This window comes from Lucilia cuprina, chromosome 5, assembly GCF_022045245.1.
Source record: "Lucilia cuprina isolate Lc7/37 chromosome 5, ASM2204524v1, whole genome shotgun sequence".
Lineage (NCBI taxonomy): Eukaryota > Metazoa > Arthropoda > Insecta > Diptera > Calliphoridae > Lucilia > Lucilia cuprina.
In genome coordinates this window covers 35,544,180-35,570,976 of record NC_060953.1, presented here as the reverse complement: position 1 = coordinate 35,570,976, position 26,797 = coordinate 35,544,180, and positions in this window count along the sequence as shown.

The following is a 26,797-nucleotide window of genomic DNA, read 5'->3' as shown; positions in this document are numbered from 1 at the left end:
TAGAAATATTTTTTATTTTTCAAAAATGTCACTTTGTTTATGTTTTGCTTTTATTTTTCTCAAGTTATAAGCTGATATGACGTACATGCGCAGAACGAACATTTTTTTATATACTGAATGCGCAATCTATGTTTCTATAATTCTTGAGCTGAGACAATAGATACACCGCGTGGACCTTATACACCCGTATAATGCATTTTTCTGCCTTATGCTGGTATATTCAGGGTTTACTTTATTCATAATTGATTTACCACAGTGTATACTCTGTGAGTAAGAACAAGTTCTTGACTTATTCGATGCCAAATCAATACCAGTCAGATGGGTTGGCGAGATTGTAAACAGTAGTAAAATTTTTGCTTTATGGAAGTATAGGAAACGGGGCAGTAAATGTCGGATATAAGAACTTGTCCATCGTGCTCGTACATTATTAATCTATAGCAATAAACAACAAAACGATAAGATTTTTCGGATAATATTGCTGTATTCTGTACAAAATACATGTGATAAAGCGTAGAACAAGAACTGAAGTAGAACTGTAATAGAACTGAAATAGAACTGAAATAGAACTGAACTAGAACTGAACTAGAACTTCGACATCTTTTTTCACTGCTTAGTACCTGTTCATGCATTTGATTAGACGGAAGATATATGTTTTTCATTGATTTCATGATTACATTATAGTTCATGGTGTCCTTTTTTCAAAATCTATAGAGCATAGTTTTTGCATTGTCCGCCTTACATGGGATTACTCTAGACGCTCCTTATGGTTATGTTCCCTAATATTATATTCACCATGCACAATAAATAAATTATTTTCTAACTCACATATTCCATATATGATAAGTATGAGACGGTAGTGTTTCACTTTAACAGAAAAAATAATACCAAAACCCCACAAGGAGCGACTGAGTCAACAATTTATTTTACATAAGCTGATATAACAAGAACGATATACAAAGTGTTCTCCTGGATGTGTCGGAAGAAAGGTCTGTGTGTGATCCATCACTCTTTTTCACAATCATTTGACCTGTCTAACAAAAATATCTCTAAGATCATCTTTTATTAAAGAACGAAGAAGTTTTAGATATGACATTATGAAATTAGACTGAAAGGACACATGCTTTAGTCTCCAAGACAAGCTCTTAACGAAAGTAATCCGAGTATTTGTATTATGAATAAGACAGACGGATGGTATGGCATGGACAAAGAGCACTGATTGCAAAGCAGTGATTAATTGTAGACATATCTATATAGAAATTCTTTTAAAAGTTTAATTAATATACTAGAGCATCTCAAGGAAATCGTCCATGGCCCAAAAATAAACATTTGTGTCAAACTTTGTAAAATTACAATTTGTATTTAGCCATTCAATAAAATTAAATAATTTTTTCGGATAAGATTGATCAATTTAAGTGATAAATTGAAATAGTCATATGGCGTAAGAACATTTCATCAACTAAAATGAAAATGATTGAATGTGATCGAGTGTTTTGTCTAAAATTAACCTCACACTTTGTATAGTAAATGTTGTTTGCTTAATTTTAAAACAAAAAACAAATATTTAAAATAAAAAGAAACAATTAATTTTAAATGATCTTCTTAAATCTATTGATCTTTCATTAACTTATTTTTTTTTTAAGAGTAATTGTGTGTGCGTTGATGACAAAAGGCAATCTGTCAAATTGACAAATACCAATGTCAACAAGCTCAATTATGCCCTCTTGACAAATAAGAACATATGACACAATATACTCAAGATGCAGAGGGGCAGGAATGCAACCTAAGGCACGTGAAGAAAGATCAAGATTACTGCAATAGTTATTATATGAATAACAAATATTGAAATAAAGTTTTTTTGGCAAATTTAAATTTTTAAAAATTGACATTTAAAACAAATTTTTGTTAATAAATAACTATTACACTTACTTTTTTATTTTTATTTTCTCAACTTAAATTTTAAATTATGTACATGTGTATGTTTGGCCCCCTTTCTATAGAGGTTTTCTCTGAACGTCATAAATTTTAAAATTTCCTTTAAACTAAAATAGAAATTAAGTGTAATAAATTAAAGAAATGTTTAAATGAAAACAAATCTTTCACTTTCCAATACAACTTCAATATTTGACATTTGTTGTTGTTGCAGTTCTTTTTGTATTCAATACTGTCAAAATATTTGACATGTTTTACAAAGTGTTTGAAATTAACCGCAAGGTGCGGTGAGTTTTTTAATGTTTGAATTTCCTTTCATTTCTTTACTTATTTTTAAATGTTGCCAGTTCGGTTATTTGTTGGTGACGTATCTCCTCTTTTTTTAAAACATTGTTGTAGTATTTATTCGAATTAATCACTGTTGATTGGGAAAAAAAGAAAAATATGAAAATCAAAAGAAAAAAATTTAACAACCGAATGCATGAATAATTATCATGGTGGGTTTCTCTAGTATTTGAAGAATTTATTTGAATTTATTTTTTTTATTTCGAAAATCGAATGTGTTTTGGAATATAGTGAATCGTGTGTTTGAATGTTTTTGTTTCTGTTGCTTGGCGTCTTCTTCTTATATGCAAACAACGTCGCCATGTCATGTGTCAATTTGATGTTTTGTATGCCATCACACACTATTTACTACAATCACTCACTCACACATCACTTTGGCAAAACAGTGTACTTTTCTACTTCTGCTAAACAAATCCTACACATATTATACCTTATATTTAATAGATATACAGTGTCGTTCAAAACATTTTAGACATAAACTCTATATTTTGAGGAAAAACTTCTCATCCACTTATTTCTAAACACTCAATGCTAGCTTCAAACGATTCAATTGCATTCGGTACGGATTCCCGGTGGTGATCTAGCCGGATTTATAGAACTATAACATCCATCTCTTTAGTTTTAGGGCATACAGTCTTAACCACCGTTTGCCGACAAATACTGCTAATACCCAGCACTTCAACGGGACAGTCCCGAATTGACCACTTAACCTACCACTTGTGGTGGCCCCTAGCCACCTGACTACCAGGTGACTAACCATTTTAACATGGGCTTGTCCTTCGAGGAAGTCAATCGTCACTCTACACCCTACAAATAGACAGTCAAAAGACGGTCAAAAATAGTCAAAGGATGGTAATCTCTTTTCTTGCTATAAATCTAGGACATGGACGTGTTCTAGGATAGTGACGATTTACTTTTATTCTTGATGAATGGTCCAAACATGCGAATTGGAGCAAACAGGTGGTAAGATATTAATGGAAATAAAGGTTAAAAATTTCAAGTGTCTACTCTCTAGAATACTATGGGACATCAATGTGACGATTGACCCGAGAAATATAAATTTGAGTCAACCAGATGGTGACATATTAGTAGCTACTTTCGCTACTTTCGGAAGTTCAATAAAACGAAGGCAACTTTTAAGAATGTAATCTTTAGATTACTTGGAGACAATAAAAAGACGATTGCCTCCGCTCTCGCTTACAAAGGAGACACTAAAGTGACGATTGTCTTCATTCTCGATTAAAAAGAGTTTATTTGTGACGAAGATGAGGTGGTAAGATATTAATGGAAAGTGACGAATGTCTTCATTCTCGATTACAAAGGGTACATTCGTGACGAATGACCCGAAACATACGAATTGCAATCATCCAGATGGTTAACTATTAGTGGAAATTACTGTCTTTTTCGTATGCATTCATTCTTTGTCGAACTGCTGGGTAGTTCCATATTAAAGCCACAAGACAAAACATTTATCATCGAGTTATATTGAGTAATTTTGGTTCAGTTGAATTTGTACATACCCAGTAAAACATGTTAAAATTTGAATAATGAGTATTGTAGATATTGTAGTTATTTCACACATTACTTGGTAATAAGTAATCTTTATTAATAAAATCATTTAATTTTTTTTGGAAAGGAATTAGTTGATGGTTTTAAACCTAGTCGATATTTGAAGAAGTATTTATTTTTACTTGTATGTAAAACAATATATTTCCAACATCCGTTCAATTTCTATCAAAAGTTTTATTAAGTTAGATCAGATCAACTTACTAACAACTTATAATCCTCACTATACACACATATATCCATACAAAAATAATATTTTATCATATTGACGCAACACTAGTCACATTTAGCAAAACACTTGAGTGTTTAATCACACTAAAATAGGTGTTGACAAGATGTCATTGTGTCAAGCGGCATGAGTTTTAAATAATTTATCAATAATATTTTTAGTATTCTTCTCTCAAATTCAGAATTCACAATTATAATTCAATTATTTGCAAATGTTTTACAGGCATGTTGTAAAATAGAAAAAAAAAAACATTTAAAAACCCACATAAATTGAAGTTGTTAGTTGAATTAAATATTTTTAAGAAATATTGTAAAATTGTGTGAAAAATAGAAATGTTTGGTAAGTTATCTAGTTGTCTTCATGCCAACTTAAACGTAAACCTATTCTTTGATCTTTTTTGATCACTTACATTTAAGTTAAGAGATAAATCACAAAGAAACTGGGTGATATTTAGTATTCATTCGAGAGCCAATGAATGTGATTTAACATTGAATATATTGGAACAAATAGTACGGCTACTCTTGTTGGTTTCTTTTGGTTTTTAAATAGAACAACTTTGAAGAATGGTTGTTTACTGTGCTAAACTGGCTTACCCAGGGTCATGTTATCTTGATGAAAGACCCCATCTTAGTGTAATTACAATTACGGTGAAAAGAAGTGCTACCAGTACCAGATCAAATGTATCCTCGGCCTTTTCTTTGAACGAACCACATAATCTGATACCGGTGGGATCCTTAGAGGTGCACGTGATGGCTGTAGTCTAAACCAAAATTTGCTAAAAAAGCGGAGTGACTGTAGGATGACTGTAGGATGAATGTAGGTTTACGGTTCTTGTTTATGTGGGTGGGTCGAATGAATGGTTGATGGATGAAAAGTATCTTTTACAAGTGATGCCTCGGCTCATTTTATGGATTCGTTTTTCAATCCACCAAATATGTCTCTAAGTGCTGTTGCGGACTCAAGAGAGGACATCCCATCTGTGTGGTTGCAAACGGAAATTATATTTTTGCATCCTGGAAGTTAAGCAACGGGCAGCAATGATCGGAAATTATTGAACCACTGTGTATTCTCTGTGAGCAAGAACAGAGTCCTCGGCTGATTTAAAAAGATTTGTTTTTCAATCTCCCAAATACGTCTCTAAGTGCTGTTGCCGACTCAAAAGAGGTGCTTAACTGGCCTCAAGTGGATATCGTAGTCAAACTAATGGCAACTGACGCTGAAGTCAAATTATTTGTTTGCAACAACTGCATGCCGTTGTTTACTGCATCCTGTCTCATCCATCTCTTTCGTGACAGTTCTAATATCACGGCTTTTTGAATTCTCTAACATTCCTCCTTTTTTCCATGAATTGCTTCCATATATATAGAGATGAATCCGACTAGATCCGACGTATCTTCATTAAAGAATTTGGGACCAAAATTTCATTTAGACTCAATGACGATTGTAGTATTCTACAATCTGAAATATTAGCCATAAAGAGGGCGTCAAGTTTACTGAGTTTTTATCGGATATCTAACAGGAATAACATAATGTGTACTGATAGTCAAGTCGCACCCAAATCCCTCATCACAACTTAAATGCTTAAATCCGTTGGTCAACTTTTTCACGTATACGGGACACCGGTGTCCCAAGATTTTTTTTTCTCGATTTTGAGCGTAATTTTGAGTACACTAAAAACGATTACATCCTGCGATGTCCTTCGAAAACACTTTTTCCATTTTTCATCAAAAATGATCAATATACGTCAAAATAAAATGTGTGCTGAAGTCATATCCGTAAAAAATCCAGCGGTTCAGTTTTGTGCGTGAAAGGGTTAACCATTCATGCTCGATCACTAGAATGCCGTGAACCAATATGGAACCACACAGAACTGCCTATCTTCGTCAAAGACCTCAGCTAGGTTATAACTGGACACAATTAATTTGGCTACATTTACATTAGCGTTTTTAAAGCTTGGGTGCAGCTTTATTTAATTTTAAAATTTTCACAAAATAGCGAAATAAAAAGATTAAAAAACTGGAGATTATAATTTCATTGAGATAAATTACTTTTTCCAAAAATTCTTAAGTTTTAGGTAGATATTAAACTATTTATTCCTCAGATCTTGTAACCTGAATCTGTTAACATTTACATAGCAAGTACATAAGTCTGGTACCACTTGCAATTGTAAATGTTTCTGCCCATATACGAGTATTTTCGTTACCAATTAACATGTGTAAAATTTATTTGCAAAACATTTGCAACAAATAGTTCATATGTTAAACCACAAATAACAAAATTTGCGAAAAAATTAACAAAAATACAAAAAAAAAAACATTCTCACATAAACTTTAACACGTTGTTTTCTGTGTTTGTCAGACAACCTACGACGACAACGAAGGCATTCCATTCGTTTCGGTTCCACTAAAAATTCCAATCTGGCAATTATTTGCATCGATGGAGTTTTTAAAAGTTTCTTTGTTGAAAATCTCAGAACGATCGTGTTCGACAAATACACAGAGACAAAATTTATTTGCTTTTTGTTTCTATTTTTATAAGCGATCGTCTATAAATTATTTTTGCTTAAACGAAATTTCAAATGCTAAATACAGTGGATGCATGTATGGGCTAGTGATCCTTATGTTATTTTAGTTTTGTTAACATATTTGATTCAAATCAGATAAAAACACCCTTTAAAAATATTTTAAATATTTGAATTAGACATTGTTGAATATGTTGCAAACAAACTTTGTGATAAGAAAACCACACAGGAAAGGTATAGGATGCTAATAAGATTTTGAATGTTTAGCGTTTAAATTATTCTATATAAAGGCTAAAAATTTTATTGTTTTGTATGTAGCTGCTAGTGCTGTTAGATTATTAATAACATTTGAAAAATTCGAAATCGTAGTGGGGTTAGATTGACAGAAGGAAGTATACTATATCATAGATCACTAACGAACCAGTTGTACATTCATTTACTTATATATTGGTGGTAAAATATCTAAATAGTGATCTATAAAGATATTATCGCCAGATGTTCAGAAACTGGGTTTTATCAAGAAAATTCCTTTAATTTTCAGTATTAGTAAAAGATGTTAAAACCGAAATCTATTCCAAAAAAATATTGGTTCTTATATCGAAAAAAAAATTGGCATTTTGTAATTTTGCGGTGTTGTTTTCTTAAAAAACGAAATATCATACTATTACATTATTTTTATATTTTTTATGTCATTTTATATTATTTCAATGTAGAACTTCAGAAACGCTTTCACTCCCCATGTTAGAGCCATCCGTTTAGCAACAGATTATTTCGAGTATTAGCTCGAATATTCTGATTGGTTATAATAGTTGCCTAATTACGCATTTTTGAAGCATATAGTTTTTCTTGTTTCTTTCCTACATAGCGCTCAGCACCGATGTGGTATGTTTATCCTATTCTCTATGCAGTGTCTCCATTTTAATTTCCGGTCAAGGATAACACCTAAGTACTCAACGCTGTTAGTAACCGGTATTTTCTTGATCAGGAAATAAGATATAATTATTCATTTTAGGATTTCGTCGCAACTAATTTGGATGTTGAAAGCATTGGGACATCGCGATGCACCCTCTGCTTAGCATACAGGTGTAAGTTCACTCTTAATTAGGGTCTATAACAGACCATACTTTCGATCCTATCGCGACTAAAAGGAAGGTTTTCCTGATAGTTATATCTTACATCACATCTGTGTCCATTACCAAGTCAATACATACTGACGGTTGTTGAAGTACCTGTAATAAAGAGAGAAGGAGAGAGATAAAGATAAAGAAGGGTAAGAAAGATACTAAACTATGAGAAGAGACGTAGTCTGAAGTTCCTTCTAGTAAGAGTTTGAAGTTAGAACCCATCTTATAGATCAGACAGATCAGTAAAGTAGAGCCTAGAGTTTGAGCCAGACAGTTACCGAGAAGATGGACTATAGTATCCTCCTCAACTACATAATGGATTACAAATGCTTGTAGCATGTTTACCAAATTCGAATTGAGCGATAAACGATTATCTAGATTTTCTAACTGTAATCTTTGAAGATCGAGACGATAGTCAGTTTTTTGTGGGTTCATATGAGCCCAGAAAGCTTTAGCGGTCTTGCAAATGTACTCATGTAATTTATAATCTTGATCATTGGAATAAGAGATAACTATAAGGTGTATTGCGGTATTGGAACTCCATAGAACTGGTATATTTCTAGTTAGTTCACTTAGCATGGGTTCAGCTCTATCCAAAGTGTAGGCGTTCCTTGATCTATATATGCAAGTGTAATTTAATCTGGTCTGGTTATGATCAAATCTAGATGTGAAAAATATAAAATCCTTTATCGATTAAGATTAATGGATGTAGCTGATGCTAGATTTGATGATTTATTTAAAAACATAGCTTAAAGCATATCATATATCATCTTATCAGAATGATTTCTATTTCACTTAACTACTTCGTGAAATACACCCATAAAGTAGGACAATTATATTCAATCAATAAAACATGTCCTTTGATGAACTACTTAATACCTATTGAAGCGTACAAAAAATAATATTAAATGAAAAATAAAATTTTAAATCTAAAACTACTTATTACTTGCCAACATGTAACTCCACCTCTAATACCATATTTATAAAATCGATCACCCATAAATAACAAATGTTCGGAACATATTATTCTGCTACATACACTCAAACATAATTGTATAACTTACAACTACATATACAACAACACAGAACACATGTACAAGAATACATATGGACAGACAGACATTCAGACATAGAATGTTGTAATTGTTTTGGTATTTTCCTTAAAAAGCCTTTTTTTACAGAAAGAAAAAATAATAAAAACATATAATGGGGAGTATTAAGACCAATTTGGAATTGTTAAGCAGCCATTAAAACTTAAACATGTCTTAAGTTTCAGTAACAGCCGCCTCAGCTGAGGCAGCAGCCACAGTAACAACTTGCTGCTTCCAAACGAATAGTAAGTAAATGAAGAAGAATATAAATGGAAATAATGTTGAAAAACGTTAATTTTTGCGGCAGAAGTAAAGTACTCCAGCGTATTTGAATGTACTAGTTACGCAAACTTAATTAAATATACATACACATACTCATTAATAGGGCGGATTATAATTTCTCTGATTTTTGAGGATCAGAGTTGTGTCTAATAGAACCACACCAATACAGAAGTTTAGAAGTGTTTTTAAAAATGTTTTTCCCAGCAGTTCGACTAAGAGTCAATGCATACGAAAAATAATGTAATTTCCACTAATAGTAAACCACCTGGATGACTGTAATTCGTATGTTTTGGGTCATTCGTCACGAATGTACCCTTTGTAATCGAGAATGAAGACAGTCGTCACTTTAGTTTCCTCTTTGTAAGCGGGAGCGGAGACAGTTGTCTCTTTACTGCCCTCAAGTAACCTAGAGATTATACTCTTAAAAGTTGTTTTTTGAAAGTAGTTATTTTACCCATCTCTTGGAGAAATGATTATTACTTTCTACTAATATGCCATCTGGTGGACTCAAATTTATATCTTTCGGGCCAATCGTCACATTATTGTCCCATAGTATTCTAAAGAGTAGACACTTGAACTTTATAAATTTTAGTTCCATTAATATCTTACCACCTGGTTGACTCTAATTCGTATGTTTTTAGTCTTTCGTCACAAATAAACTCTTTTTTTAATCGAAAATGATGACAGTCGTCACTTTAGTGGCCCCTTTGTAAGCGAGAGCGGATACAATCGTCTCTTTACTGTATCTTTGTAGATTGACTTCCTCGTAGGACAAGCCCACCACAAGTGGTAGGTTAAATGGTCAGTTCGGAACTGTCCCGTCGAACTGCTGGGTAAGGAAGGACGAGATCAAGCATTTAGTATTGATTGACTATGAAATTAATACATTATCGGTTAATTTTATTTGTGTGCTCAGACTAGCTAGGGATGTTTCGAATTTAACTAACATTTTTAGGCAATTTTATCAAATGTCAGTTCGGAACTGTCCCGTCGAACTGCTGGGTAAGGAAGGACGAGATCAAGCATTTAGTATTGATTGACTATGAAATTAATACATTATCGGTTAATTTTATTTGTGTGCTCAGACTAGCTAGGGATGTTTCGAATTTAGCTAACATTTTTAGGCAATTTTATCAAATGTTACAAATCCTTCAATTTTGTAATAAGGAACCTTTTTATATATAAAACGTCAACCCTAATATATATTTACTTACATATAGTATGCACGTGTATACGTATAGTATATTAGTTCGGATATTGTATTTGAATTGAAAATTCATCGTCGATCCATAAGTAAGCACTTAATTGCTTACAAGCATTCAAGAAATTATACAATTTTTTTCTATGTTATTTGGCTGTTGCTGTTGTTGCAACAAATGTTTCTGGAAATTTTACAAAGACAAAAACGGCAACAGCAACAACATCAGCTTAAACACAGCAACACATCATGTTTTAACGTTGCAAATAATAAAAGATCGAACGTTAAATGTAAAAAGATAAATGAAAACTTGTTTATCATGTCGACACGTATCTTTAAATGCGGTAAAATGCTCCTGCGATATTGCAACGCGCAAGCAACAGCAACCCCTTCTCATACAATGTACAATATTTTGCAAAAATGTTTACAACTGTGTATGTGTGTGTACAACTAGCCACTCCTTAACAATTTAGTAAAAAGTTATTGTCGTCATTGCTGACGATAATGATGACTACGACAATAGCAAAAACAACAACAGCAACAACAACAACATCGTCGTCTCTGTACGTCTGACTATAATGAAGTGTATGTGGTGCGTTTGCTCAACTTACCAGCCAGTCAGACAGCCGGCGTAAAGGTTGTCTATGACGATTAAGCGACTAAACATGGAAAATTGTTGTAATTGAAGCCGACTTATCGGTCGATATAGCCGCCTCGTATTGCTGACTGTTTATCAGTTTAACAGCAAAAGAAACGCCAACATGTTGTTTTCAACTTCCAAAGAAAATATTTAAGGTGTAGAATAAATGTTTGTGTTGTAAAGACGATGGTATAAAATCTTTTTTACAAAAAAATCGAAAAAAAGTTAAATAAATACTTTACAGTGGAACTTCAATAATTTTATATATGATTAAGAAATGATTTAAAAATTTAAATTTCTATGAATTCATTGACTCAAAGCAATAACTATTTGTCACCTACTTGAAAAATTGAAGCGTAAAAATCTGCTGTTAGTTTAATTTTTCATCAAATGTATTATAACTTGACCTCTTGGTGTGGCAGCTGTTCAGACGCTGACAAGTATGCATCAAGAGTCCGATTTCACAGTTGACGATCATAAATGGCCTTGGTTCAGTCCAGGTTAATTTGATCTTTATTACATTATACGTCTTAAGCGTGTATATGTAACGGCAAGGATCTTCAGGATCTTAAGCGTATTTCCCATGTCTATTAGGAATTTGATATAATAAAAAAAAGCTATAGCAAAGTATAATATTAGGGTCATATTCATAAACTTTTATAAAAGGTTTATAATTTATAATTTAATTTATCCTCAAGCTGAGACGAAATAATAACAAGTTAGAGTGTAAGCTTCTTCTTATTAAAATCCATTTAACTATCAAATGTTTAGATAACTCGACAAAAGTTTTGTTTCCGTACTAATTTTGATTAGGCCCAGAAAAATTTATATTGAGTTTCGGTTGTGGACCTTGTACGGATGTCATGACTTATTATGAAAAGATCATGCAGATGCCAAAAATTGGGAGAACGATTTGTGTATTTTTCCGACATCAGTATTTATAGTGAAGTAAATATGTTTGAGTGATTTTTGAAACGATTTAAATGACTGTAAATCAGAAGTATGATCAATATTAGGCCAGTTTGAAAACATTTTATCAGAATGATCTATCTATACACAGAACATACTCATTTCGAAATTTATCGAAACATTATCATTTAATAGTGAACTATGTATTAATTAGCAATTTTCAGAAATACGCATTTATGTAAAATTTATTTTTTTTTTTATTTTATGGGTATCACTATTTGGTAATGACTTATGTGCTTTAAAGTGTTTTTCTAAAAGGGACCTTGTATAGGTCCCTGTATGAACCGATCGGAAAAATCTTACAATATTATTTCTCTGTTTATGAGCAACACTTGTGCCAAACTTTAAATGGATATCTTAATTTAGTACTGAGTTATTTGCGTTTAAGTTATTTTCGGGAGGAGACCTTGTATAGGAGCTATGACCAGTTATGGACCGATCAAAAAAAATGTATCATGTTTATTTTTTGCATATGAGCAACACTTGTACAAAATTATATATGGATATCTTAATTTAGTAATGAGTTATACACGTTTAAGTGATTTTCGGGAGGAGACCTTGTATGGGAGCAATGACCAATTATGGACCGATTAGAAATCCTTCCACAGTAATATTTATATACATAAGAGCAATGATTATACCAAACTTTATATAGATACCTTTATTTAGTAATAATTTATGTGCGTTTAAGTGATTTTCGGGAGGAGACCTTGTATGGGACCAATTATGAACCGATCGCAAAAAAAATTCACAGTCATATTTGGGAGCTATGACCAATTTTTGTATGGAAGCTACGACCAATTATGGACCGATCAGAAAGACCTTCCACAATAATATTTGTATGCATATGAGCAATACTTATACCAAATATATGTCGATATCTTAATTAAGCAATGAATTGTGCGCGTTTAAGTAATTTTAGGGAGGCGACCTTGTATGGAAGCTGTGACCAATTATGGATAGATCCAAAAAAATTTTAATGTAATATTTCTGTATATAAGAGCAACTTGTACAAAATTCTATATCGATATCCTATTTTAGTAATGAGTTATGTGCGTTTAAGTGATTTTTGGGAGGGGACATTGTATGGGAGCTATGACCAATTGTGGACCGATCGGAAAAACATTTCATAGTAATATTTTCTTATATGAGAGCAATACTTGTACCACCTTGTATGGGAACTATGACCAATTATGGACCCATCGGAAAAACCTTTCACAGTAATATTTATATTCATATGAGTAATACTTCTTTATGTGAGAGAAATACCTGTACCAAATTTTATATCGATATCTTAATTAAGTAATGAATTATGTGCGTTTAAGTGATTTCCGGGAGGGGACCTTGTATGGGAGCTATGACCAATTATGGACCGATCGGAAAAAAATTCATAGTAATATTTCTTTATATAAGAGCAATACTTGTACCAAATTTTATATCGATATCGCAATTTAGTAATGAATTATGTGCGTTTAAGTGATTTTCGGGAGGGGACCTTGTATGGGAGCTATGTCCAATTATGGACCGATCCAGAAAATTTTTGCTCTGAATGAATTCTATTGATATAAAATTTTATTCTGTGATATTTTGTAAAGATATCGACATTGTGACGGAAGTTATTAACAAAAAAACAATTTTCCGGGAATATGTACTTTTGTATGGGAGGTATATGAAATTGTGGACCGACCCTGGCGATTTTCCACAGAGCTGAAGCCCTTGCGTAGAAACGAATGTATGGTGATTTTTATGGAGGCTGTTTCAAATTTTGATTCATAACTTTTCCCGATCTGAACCAATTTTGCTCATTTTCAATACCAAACTGCTTAGGATAATTTAGTTTTAACGTGAGTGTGTTTTACACAGGCAGACAGACGGACATAGCTTAATCGACTCAGAATTTCACAAGGACCCAGAATATATATACTTTGTTGGGTCTTAGATGAATATTTCTTGGTGTTACACACGGAACGACAAACTTATATATACCCTCTATCACCACTTATGAACTTATGAACCGATGATATTTTTATCGAAAGAAGTTAATTCAACTTTCTGATGAGGGTAGGATAAATACTAGGCTGATCCTCACAAAATTTGGTAGAAAGATTCTTACAAAACTTCATTACGTTCAATTTCATCATTGTACTCTTATTTTTAATGTTATCGCTCATTTTCTAAAGAGGACTTTATACGGGGGTAGGGTCATATAGACCGATCGTCACAAAAGTTGAAAGAAAAATTTTGGCTTATATAAAACTAGTTTATGTCGCATTTGATCACCGTATTCTCATTTTGGAGCCAGTAATAAGCGTTAAGGTAAATTTCTGAAGGGGATCTTATATGGTGTACGATCAATTATGGACTGATACTTACAAAAGTAAATAACTTATTTCTAAAACTTTTTTATATCGAATTGCATCACTATACTGACATTTCTGAGCCAGTAATGAGCCAGTAATAGAAGAAATTTTCTAAAGAGGACCTTATGTGGGGAATAGGGTTTTTATAAAATTTAAATATAAGTTTTACGTTCGCATAAGACATACTTATATATTTATATCGTTATTCTGGTATTTTTAAATAAGTTATGGTCACTGGTATGGAGGCTTTATGAAAAGGTGGACCGATTTTAGTAATTTTCAAATTTCAACTGTCTAACTTCTTCCGTATGATCCCTGTCGTGATTTCAACAGATAGGGTATGGCTAGATCGTCTCAGAATCGTCCCAGAATATATATATTTTAGAAAACATATCGATGTGAAAAACAAGTATAAATGTATAGTCGGGCGTAGCCGACCATATGATACCCTAAGCCAGTCAGTATGTATGTTAAAAATGGGGATTATTTAAAAAAAAAAAAATAAAGCATTTGGTTTATTTTTTTTAACTTTATTTCGGAATATTTTTACTTTTTTTTTGGCAAAAAGAGATTTTTTTAAGAGGGCTTAAAGGAAAGTAGGGGAAAATATGGCCCTATCCTTAAAAATGTTGGTAGTGGGAGTTAAGTCTTCTTCAATATTATTTAAAAGTGTTATTAGTGTTTGTAAGTGAATTTTGACCTTTAAGTCATTTTCTGAAGGGGAGTTTGTATGGGGGATAGGGTCAAATGAAGCCCGATCATTACAAAAATGGGGAATGTCATTTAAAGTTGTATAAAACTAAGTTTTGTCGACATTTGTTAACATAATGGATCATTTAAATTAATTATAAGGCAAAAGGCCATACTTGGGGGTTGTATGGGGGCTAGTCGAAATAATGGACCGATTTTAATCATTTTCATCCTTGGGCCAAAAGAAGCGTGTGTGCCAAATTTCATCCAATTATCTTGAAAATTGCGGCCTGTACCTTGCGCACAAGGTTTACATGGACAGCCAGAATGACGGACATAGCTTAATCGACTCAGAAAATGATTCTAAGCCGATTGGTATACTTTAAGGTGGGTATAGGACGAATATTTGTGTATGTTACAAACATCAGCACAAACCCAATATACCCTCCCCACTAAAGTGGGGTAGGGTATAACAATATAGCCCCATCTGTTTTTTAAGCGGGTATATACACCATCGGACAAAATAAAGTGCAAAAGTACTCATGCTATATTCTTTCAGCGAAAAATCGGTTAAATGATTATTAAATATGGAATTTTTTCAAAATCATTTAGTTTATATACAATGCTACAAAAATGACAATAAAATTATATTATTGTACTTAAAATGTGTCTGTATAACATCTAAAATTAAAATAAATTCACTTTTTTGTCGGACAAAATAAAGTGTAAATTTCATATATCATTATTTAAATTTCTTGTATATCATAATTTTTTATTTATTTTAGTTCTGATTTTAATAAATGTATCTACTTAAGCCATTTTGGTAATTTTGTTCTCCATTATTATTCGCAATCGCCTTCCCTTCCCCTTGCTTTATCCATATGATAATTTTCAAAAGAAATCCGTTTTTGATCACTATTTCATCGAAATTTGTTGATTAATTGTGTTCCAAAATTATCTATTGGATTTAGGGCGGTGCTCTGAGCTACTTATTTCAATTTTTCAGTGATTTTTCCTACACTAATGTCTAGCACTTTATCAAGTCTTAAGTTCATTATCTTGCCGAAATATAAAGTTGCCCAAGTCCATTTCGAAGGTACTACTCTTAAGATTTGACTGTAATATGTTCACATAGTGCTCATTGGAGCATTTTCACCTAGGTACCCCACACCTAACGTTAGAAATTGGAGACATACGAAGAGTCAACTGACACGTACCTTCAATCTTTCACCAACTTATTTAAAATCATTTTTTTTCGATTTTAGTATTTAATTTCGTATTTTTTAGCTCAAATTTACGTAATTGGTCAGATGAGTCCCAATTTCTACCGAAAATTTTGAAATGTCGACAATGAGTCTGAGTTACAATATATCAACTTTAAGAGCGGGAATCTTAGTGAAAATGGAGTAAGCAATAACTAATGAGCAATTCACGAGCGTATTTAATAAAAATTTTGAAATAAATGCCGTAAAAATGGGTTTGGGAGACTTAATGCCTCAAACGATTCATGACTTCAAACACACAACTAAGGTTAAAAATATTATTGTAAGAAAAAAAGAAACACTGAAAATTTTGAATGACCTGCTCAGGGTTAATAATGTAGCTAGAAACTAGAAACTGGAGAGGCAAAACTTTCAGTTCCACATGAATTGAATGATCGTATCCATTGTTTTATCGATATTCAATATGAACACGATCTAGAATGATTAACAAGAAGGTCGTGTTCTATTTTCATTGCAATTCAATATTCAAGTGCAAGAGACATCACATGGGGTTCAACCTGACGCCTCGAAAATCTAAATCACGATGATGACATAAACGCTTATTGTACCAATGTTATATCAACCTGCCTGTGGATGCAACAACTACAACATAGAAATGATATAAATAAACGTTTTGAGTTAGCACTTATTGAATATAGTACCATACCATACATAATTAAAAAGTTTTCACTGTTTATAAGTATTTATAATTCTAACGGTATTTAAACAATTAAACATATACATATATACAAGACGAGTTATTTTGTTTGTTTTATATTATCTGCAACATAGTTATAGCCAACATTTAATTTGGTCAAGTTTATCATAATTTTCCATACGAATAACTTACCACATATATAAACATCTTTCCAATGAATGACCAAATAAAAATTAATAATAATTAATAGGATCGACAATATCCTCTAATACCCTATACTATCTAAAAGCAAAATATATTCATGATGAACATCAAACGTTTTTTGAACTATTTATTTATTGTAGTTAGCAAAAAACGATGCAATATTGATGGAGATTATATGACATCACATTGCAGCAATGTTTAAAAACAAACTTCGTTTAACATTAATGTAGGGTACAACTACAGCAATGACACAACTTTTACTTGCAACATTACAGGATGTACGTACAAACAATCAGAGAAATGTTAAATCTAATATCATAAATGTTGTTGTTTCTTTTACAAATAACTAATATTTCTTTTATTTATAGATACTCGCTTCTATCTAAGCATTGAAATGAGACTTTTCAACAGCAACATTTGTTTTAAATGTACATGATCATTATTCTCATCGATGACTTCGTCGTCGTCATCTTTGTCTATGGTTTAGTTTAACATGTAGTCAACGATCTTGTTTCTATTTTTTAACCATTTATCGTATTATTATCATTACAAGTTGACTGGTTTACTATTGTTGTTGTTGTTTTTTATTGCCAACATGCAAAATTACATTTGTTGGTGTGTATAAATGTTGCTAAAATTGTTGTAAATTTTATTGTTAGCTATATATGTAAATGACAAATATTTCAAACACATTTACTTTAAAAATGTTCCAAATGTTCCAAAAAGTCCAAATCGCACAGTTTGGTTGTATGGGGGATATGTGGAATAATGGACTAATTTCAAACATATTCAGTAGGCTCCGTTCTTATACGAAAAAGAGAAATTTTATCGGAATATCTTGAAAATTTCGGCACTTCAGCTGGACAGACAGAGGGACTTGATTTAATCGACTCCGAAAGTGATTCTCAGTCAGTCTGTACACTTAAATGTGGGTGATGGATCATGTTTTGAATTACAAAAACATCCGCATAATTGCATGATAAACTCTGCACTGCAGTGCACTGCAGTGGTGTAATGTTAGTTGTAACAAGTATATGTTATATTCGACCATGCCGAATCTGTTATACGCACCATCAAATCGTTGTCGAAAACAATTGCATCGTTATAAATAAACTTAGAATTTGAATTTGTTATTATCGAAAGAAGTTAATTTATTTTCTGAAAGGGGTAGGATATAGACCGGTCTTTACAAAAGTTAATGAAGAGGTTATGCCTCATACAAAGCCTATTTATGTTGAATTTTATCGCTGCATTCTTATTTCAATGTCAGTATGAAAACTTGGACCTATTTTGTCCATTTTTAGTAATAAACTAAATTTATGATTATTTTCAACTGTCAAGCTCCTCCCCTGTGGGTGACCCAGACTGACAAAAATTTTTTGTCGTTTATGATTGTGATTATAAAAATATCTGGATATACATGTATATAAATATATTCGGTCTTCTTTTTAACAAGTCCTACAACACTTTTCCCGCAAAAAAAAACACATATTTTGAGGTAAGACTTTCATTAAGTAAATGTGTAAATTAAAAATTGGGGTTGCAGTAATGGCATTGGGTTAAAGCTTGTTCGATAACTAAATATCTCTGATAGGGATATTTCGAAAACTTTTAAGCGGACGATTATTTTAGAGATCTTATTGATAGTAGAAGAAAAGGTTATAATTGTATAAGGTAAAGTAATGTGTTTTCCAGATTGATATATTATTACATTACAGTATTTGTACCCTACCCCGCTCTAGTGGGTGCACTCTCAAACCAAGCGCGGATCCATGGAAGGAGAAAAAAGGAAATTTCCCCCCAGGACTGAAAATTTGTATAACTAACTAACTCACTAACTTACTGACTAACTAACATCCCCCCGGGGGCATGTTACCTTGGCGAGACCTCCGCCTTAGTGTTATTGCAATCCCGGTGTATAAAAAGGTGGCCAATACCTCCAGTCTGACCGGGACTGAAAAATTGGTTACAGTCTACTGCTTGGCTTAGTCCTTGCATAGATTGCCAGATGTCAGAACAGAGCCCGCAGGACTATGTCCTGGCTGGTAGTTGGTTGAGGTTCCTTCGGGATCCACGTAGTGGCTGTGGTTTAAACCCAAATTCGCGGGGAGAGTAAGTGGCGGTTAAAAGACTGATGCATGATAATAGTCAATATTTCGGGATAAGTTCGGTGCTGTTGCCGAAAACAACAGATACCCCGCAGTTGAGTGACTGTGACACTAAGCGTTGGAAATGAGTTGGTATTAATTGTATATGGTACGGGATAAATGTGAAGTTCGCGGGCCTTACCCCACCCGTCTACTTAATGAATGTGTCGAATGTTTTTCTCTTATGAATGTGTCGTATAAATGAGATGTGTGCTGGGTTGAATGATGATGGATGAAAGGTATCATATACATTTGATACCATTGAATTTTCCTTACTTGTCCAGATATGTTCAGAGTTTACTCTATTCATATCAGAATTACCACAGTGTGTCTCTGTGAGTAAGAACAATGTCCACGGCTTATTGATAATCGTACTTCGGTCTACCTGTTACGTCTCTAGGTGCTGTTGCCGAATCAAAAGAGGTCATCCAATGGTCAAGAGATTAGATAGCTCGAGTACTTCAGCAAAGTACTTGTGCACGGACCGGTCAGAACCAATGTACCAAAATTGCCATCTACGTTCTTCATTGAAGAACATAGAGGCGATGGTAGGCCGTTCTCAAGTCTACCCAGTGGATGAAAAAGACCACCGTGAGATAAGGCCGTCAAGGCAGGTGCTTACGTTAAAACTCTCGACATTCCTGCCTAACTAACTAAATAACTAACTATGTTTTATGCACTTCGGATCGGTTTATCCTAATATATATTATAAATCTCTTTGTAAGTCTGATCATTTATTTGTTTGTATGTTCGTCAACCACGCCTATACGGCTGAACCGATTTTCTTGAAATTTGAAACATTGGTTGATCTATTCTTGGAGGGTGTTATAATGTCGTTAGAAGAGCACAAAAAGGGGTAAAACCAGTGAAAAAGTAGTATCGAAAATATGCATATTTTAAAAGACCACCCAAAGGGGGCAAAAACGGGTAAAAAAGGAATTCTGTATTTGCTGTATAAATTATCCTAAGAATATCAAATTTAAAATATTAATATTTTAATGGAACGAAGTACTAACAAATATCATATTTTTGGGTGATTTAAATTTAAGAATAAAAAGGCGGTTAGAATTAGTACTTTTGAGCATAATTACCAATTATTTTCTTTACCAAAATATAACTGAAATATATTCCATTAAATATTGTTCACAAACAAATTATAAGGAATTTCTTCATAAGCAGACCTTAAGTATGAATGAATATTTAAGTATAAGGCTTTGAAAACATCTGGCAACGCCGGGTTCAAAAATCTAGTCTTAAAACGTTCCGTAACGTTTTTCCCGACCATGTGATATGTACAATTGTCTCAATGATGAAGTTTGGTCATTATTGAGACTGAACTTAAACAATTTTCTAAAGAGGACTTTGTTAAGGCCCGATCGTTATAAAATTTAACATAGTCATCAAGACTATTATACAAATTGTTATCGTATAATAATAGGCTCAAAATCTCTATTTGGGAGTTCAGTTTCACAAAGCCAATATAAAATATTATATAAATATTATGCATCCATTTATAAAATATAAGCTTTTCTTCTTTTACATAGTTTTTTCCAACTACACCATTTCCAATAGTATTTCGGTAATTTTCTATTTCCGAAATTTCCTAGTGTATTTAGAAAAATCTAATAAAAAACTCTGAAATACAAAATGAAAAATTTTAAACAAAATATGAAAGTTCTGTAATACAAGAGGAAATGGTGTAGAAGCTTTGTCTTTACATTGCCTATTAGTTTTAACAGAATTGCTTCGTATAATAAAATATGTTTTGACTTTAAGAAGATTATAGTTGTAATCCAATTACAACAAAATTCATAAAACTTTAACACTCCTAACGCATTATTAATATTAACGGTCCAATCGCTTTATGTATTTTGATTACAAAATTCGTATGCAGTTCCAATTTTATGGTGCATTGGACTTCGGCACTGGAATAAATAGCTGTTGTTAATCTTTTAGTTTTGTTTTTATGCGTCATCGAGTGTTAAAGGCACATCACATTCAATTACAATGTTTACATGAATGTCTCCTATAATTCTTGAATTTCAATAAAAAAAATTAATCTTATGGTTGTTTTTTTCTGTTTCTTAATTTTTGGCATCAAAACATTTCATTTGTATGTTTTTGCACTTTTGCACAAGTGCAATTGAAATTGCGTTAAAGAGATGAAAATCAATGTGTAAAAAATAGTTGTTGTTCAATCAATTTGCCAAAGGCACGGTGACATGCTTAAAATAGCTGCCACAAAACAAAATTTTTGTTCAATTTAAATGGTATCTATAGTTGTTGTCTGTCTGGCTGTCCGTCCGTCCACATGTATGTTTATTTGTTTGCTTGTATGTTGGTATGTGTGTATCATGTAATTATACAACACAATACACGATGTAACAACACAAGACAACATTATTTTCTGTGTTATTTTGTATCGACTGTTAATTAAAATATTTGCAAGTGATTTATATTCGGGTATTTTGCAAAAACCACAATTAAAAAAAGAATGAAATAAAAACAATAAAAGGGAATATGTTGTACAAACTAAAAAACAACAAATCGAAATAAAATTTAAATACTTTTAATTGAAATTAAATTGATTTCGCAAAATAATTAAGTCAAACGATTATCGAGACAATTGGCCGTCACTGGTTAAGTTTAGATATTGTCGATATTTATTTTAAAGCTTTTAACAAATTTTTTATTAGTAAATTATTATATTTAATTAGTATTATTAAATGAGAACTTGGGTCAATTTAAAACATTAATAGAATTTCGGAAGGTTGAACTGTACTATGTGAATCGATCGAACTATGGAGATTTTGGTTTCTATAAAAAGTCGAAATTTAACACTTTCGTTTTTGTGAAATTTCATTGCTGTTTATTTCTCGTTTAGCCGGATATGAGCGTTATGTTATGTATACACGGTTGTTAGATCTTACAACGTTGGCAGTAAAATGTGCAGAAAATGTCTAATAACAGTGTAAACTTACAAATTCCAATATTGTCAATAATGCTTTTTCTGACAACGTTGCAAAAGAAAAATTGTAAGTTCAGACGATTTTTAGACATTTTCTGAACATTTTACTGACAACGTTGTAAGATCTGACAACCGTGTACCACGGCCAAGCATGCTTTTTGGCACAATGTCTTAAACGTCTAAAATTGACTTACAACCATTTCTATCGCAATGAAACTCAAAAAAAAAATACTGTTTGCTAGGATCGACCCATATTTGACCTATACTCCTATATTTAGCTCATTTAAAAAATTTTATCTTTTTAACAATAAATTGCTTAGATACTTTGGAATTAAAGTAAAACTCAACATAAATGTTTCTCTATGAAAAAAAAATGGTCGGCTATGTCCGACAATACTTTCCTACATGTTAAACATGTTTTTGCCGAATTTAATCGCTATAGATGTTTGTTTTTTTTACAGTTATGAACTTGAAAGTAATTTTATAAGGGGGCTCTGTTTGTGGCTAGACGAAATCGTGGACCGATATTGTCCATTCTATTTGGATTCTATCATGTTTTCAACAGATCAAATTTTGTCGCTTTATCAAGTCTACTGAAATCTACCGGTACATACTGTTATAAATATCAGAATTAATTTCCATTGTATTTATAGAGAACATCCGCCAGTTGCATGGAGGCACAGGGCCTAATGACTGTTCTTAGAATCCGAGTGCATATTCTTAAGTCGTAGTTCTACTCACGTCTACGATGGTCATCAACATTAGATATGTTAGTTATTGCTTTTACAGGAAGATTTTTTCGGAATAAGATAATGTCAACCTCTTTGTACTAACGCAGGATTCGCGCGCACTTTGTAGCAGTCGCTTTGACAACTGACAAAGTAAGCGGAGTTAAAGTGGGGTCCGTAAGTCTACTTAAGGCGTGGTAGACAAGGGATTTAATGACTCGCCAATCTGAGTCAAACAGGAACTTGACATTATGACACACACCTCTCCATGAACTCTAGGTATGTAGGATGAAACGCTATACCTGATGAGTAGTGTGATCTTTTTAAAACTGCTACTTTTGTTCCGACTTTACAACCATAAAAATTACAATTCTTGCTGACAAAAGAAGTAGTAAGTTAAATCTTTTTTTTAATTCCTCCTAAGTACCAACATTATGGACTTAAAGACATTTTTAAATCATCATTTAAAGCAAACATGGCTGACCAACTTTGGAAGTGTTGAAACTTTAAACAAGAAATTGTTTTTATTTGATAAATTTCAACAATATTTAACACACTTCATTTAAAACTAATTTTGGTTAATATTTCTTCAAATACTTAATATGCTGTATGAGTAGAGAAGCTGTTGCTTCTGCTGCTGCTCACAATGATGATGGTGTCTCTAAAGGTGTTAATATGTTTGAAAGTTAAAAAGCTTTAAATGTTGTGTCAACAGCAACAAGACAATGAAAAACAAAAATTCATGCAAACAGACGAATGAAGAAATGAACGAACAAACAAATAAACAATCATTACTGAACATTATCCATGCTCTTCTCTAAAAACAAAGACCAAAAACCAAGATGAACCAAACAGATTGTTTTCACATGAACGTAAAAAGAACATTATCCATCTATCCATGGACGAGACTGATCATGTATACAATGGACCTGCATACTTATGAGTGCACACATTCAAACATACATTTACAATAAATTATGTGCATACATACACTCAAAAATGGATGGATGGATAGCTGGCTGGAGACTTGGTTGGCTGGATAAATAGTTGGATGAATGGATGATGAGTGGTTGATGTTAGTGTCCAGCATGTCAGCCATCAATCTGACACATTACATAGAGTTTTCATTTTTGTAGACAAAACCAATAACAAACAAACTTACGAAAAAAATATAAAAAAACACACACAACGAAAAGATTTAAGCAGTTTACAGCTTTCGTCCGTCCGTCTGTCCATCCATCTGAACATCTTTTTATGGTGCATGTTTGTACATATAGTATGTACAGCATGTGGCATCCAATTATGCACTTGACTGGTGTTGCATTTTATTTGTTTGCTCACTTCAGCAGCAAAAGTACATACTCATAAGTGTTCAAAATGTTTAAAAACGCACACACATACATACATGCAAAAGCTTAAAGTTAAGATGACCCAATTGGCAATGGAATTAAACATTGATAAAGTAATCTTGTATTTCGTAGAAGATGCACATCTTGTGTATTTATATAAAATTGACGTCTAGCTCAGTTTATAACTGTAAATGCCTCTTGAGAGATTTTGTTTCGAAATTTTTATTCATAAAATATTTTCGAAATTTCGGTCAGTTGGGAATTTAACACATTCATATTTAAAATCATACGAATATATCATCATCTTCCTAGAGAAGATACTTGTTGTCTCAACTCTATTGGTAGTGAATAGAGTGTAAAATATTAAATAATACAAACTAATCGTTCTGCAAAAAATTTTGTTGTAACAATGAAATTTTAGATAATAAAGGAATTAGGTTTCAATTACACATAACATCATTTGACATTTGATGTCAAATGATACCCCACATTCATTCTTCTGCAGGGTATCTGTTGACTTTTGCAGCAAAAGTACTGACCTTTTCGAATATAGATTCCAATAACCAGCGGGGTTACTCTGTAACTCGACTCGAATGAAAAACATTTCGAAAAGTTTTTCTTTCGAATCGAAATACAGAGTAACCCCCCGGGATAAGAAAAAATCAAAAAATCTGCCCTGAAAACCGCTAAAAATGGGTGGCGTGTCTAATGTCCAATGTCATAATGTCCATAGACGTTATGACGCACTAAATTGAGTCATAATGTCCATGGACGTTATGACAATTTCAAAAGTGTTACAATGTCCATAAGCAATGGGACATAAAGTCCATGGATTTCAAAGAGTCCATTTATCAAAAAAGGCTTAATTTAGCGAAGCCGGTGTTCGAAATACCCCAGAGTTCGAAACCCCTGCGCCCGGCCGAAGGCCGTCTATCCAGGACACTTTTTAATAGGAGTCCAAAATGTAACAATTACCAAATTTAGGAGCAATTCTTTTCGGGATAAGAGCGTCCCTATCTTAAATTTTAAACAAATTTTCCAATACATTTCTGATTTCAAAGTGTCACAATGTCCATGGACATTATGACATTTTAAAAAAGTGACATAATGTCCATGGACGTTATGTCATTTTTTGGTGTGTCATAATGTCCATGGACATTATGACATTGGACATTATGACATGCCACCTAAAAATGTATTAAAATATTTCAGTTACTCTGTAAAGTTAATGTATCGACATAATTCTCAATAGACTTTACATAGGTTGCAACTAGTTAGGCGGTTGGTAGATTTGTTGACTGCTTGCTGCTCAGTGGTAACATGTTAAAGGTCTCTTACGTTGCCAGCAACAAAACGGTTGTTGTCCAGTTATGTAGTTCTGGTCATGCCAATGCAAAGTGTTTACTGTAGTTATAGTTGTAGTAGTAGAAGTAATGGCTGTTGTTTCTAATGATTACTCCATGCTGTCGTATTGGTAGTAGTTGACTTGTTGTTGCATTTAGTTAGTTGACTTGTGTTCAAGTTGTACATAATAACTGCATGTTTATCAAATTAACCGAGTGCCAGACTAACATTATGACTAACATTTATGTATTTCTACGCAAATGTACTAAATATGTCTATGTTGCAACACGGTGTTTGCCACTCCTTGTTGTCAACTCACAATATCAGCAGCAGCAACAACTTTAGTCCTACTGTTAAGACCATGGTCTTGTACGCTTCCTATTTGCACTTCATCCTATATGTAGATGTGAATGTGTATTTGTTTTTCCTTTTTTTTTGCGTTCTTCTTGTCTTTGGTGAAAACATCCTTTGGCCTTAGAGTTGCAATTTTTAACATGTGCAACAAACTGCATTTATGTTGCTTATTTTACACCTATTGACTGAATGTATATGTTCTGTATACTCTTTTGCTAATAAATATTTTGTTTCCCCTCTAGTTGTTGCTGCTGTTGGTGCTTTGTGGTTGATATTATTTCTCTGTGTTTACAGGAAAACAGCAGTTAAGCATTTAACGTTTCCATGTTACCCATACGTACGAGTACAAACATAAAATTCTTGTGTATTTGACAAAAGATGCAACATTTTTGCCATTACTGCAGGTTCAAAATTATTGTTTGCCATAGGCAACATTCGATTTTGAGGCATTTGCATACGATGAACATTCACCCCTTCACTCTGCGAAGTAACATAGATTTTTGTTGTTGCACTTTCGGTTACTGTTGCAGTTTTTGATGACATTATGCCATTATGTAGAGGTGTTGTAGGTAAATTGTGTTGCTTTTGATTTTTTTGAAGAGGTGAGCAACACGCCAGCATGTTTATGTTGCAAACATGGTTGTTTATTTGTTGTTTTGTAAAAATCAATTCAATAAATGTTGTGGCATGTTGTTTTTAAAGTAGGATGGATTTTGAAAATATTTACAATCTGTTAAGATAGATAGATAGATAGATAGATAGATAGATAGATAGATAGATAGATAGATAGATAGATAGATAGATAGATAGATAGATAGATAGATAGATAGATAGATAGA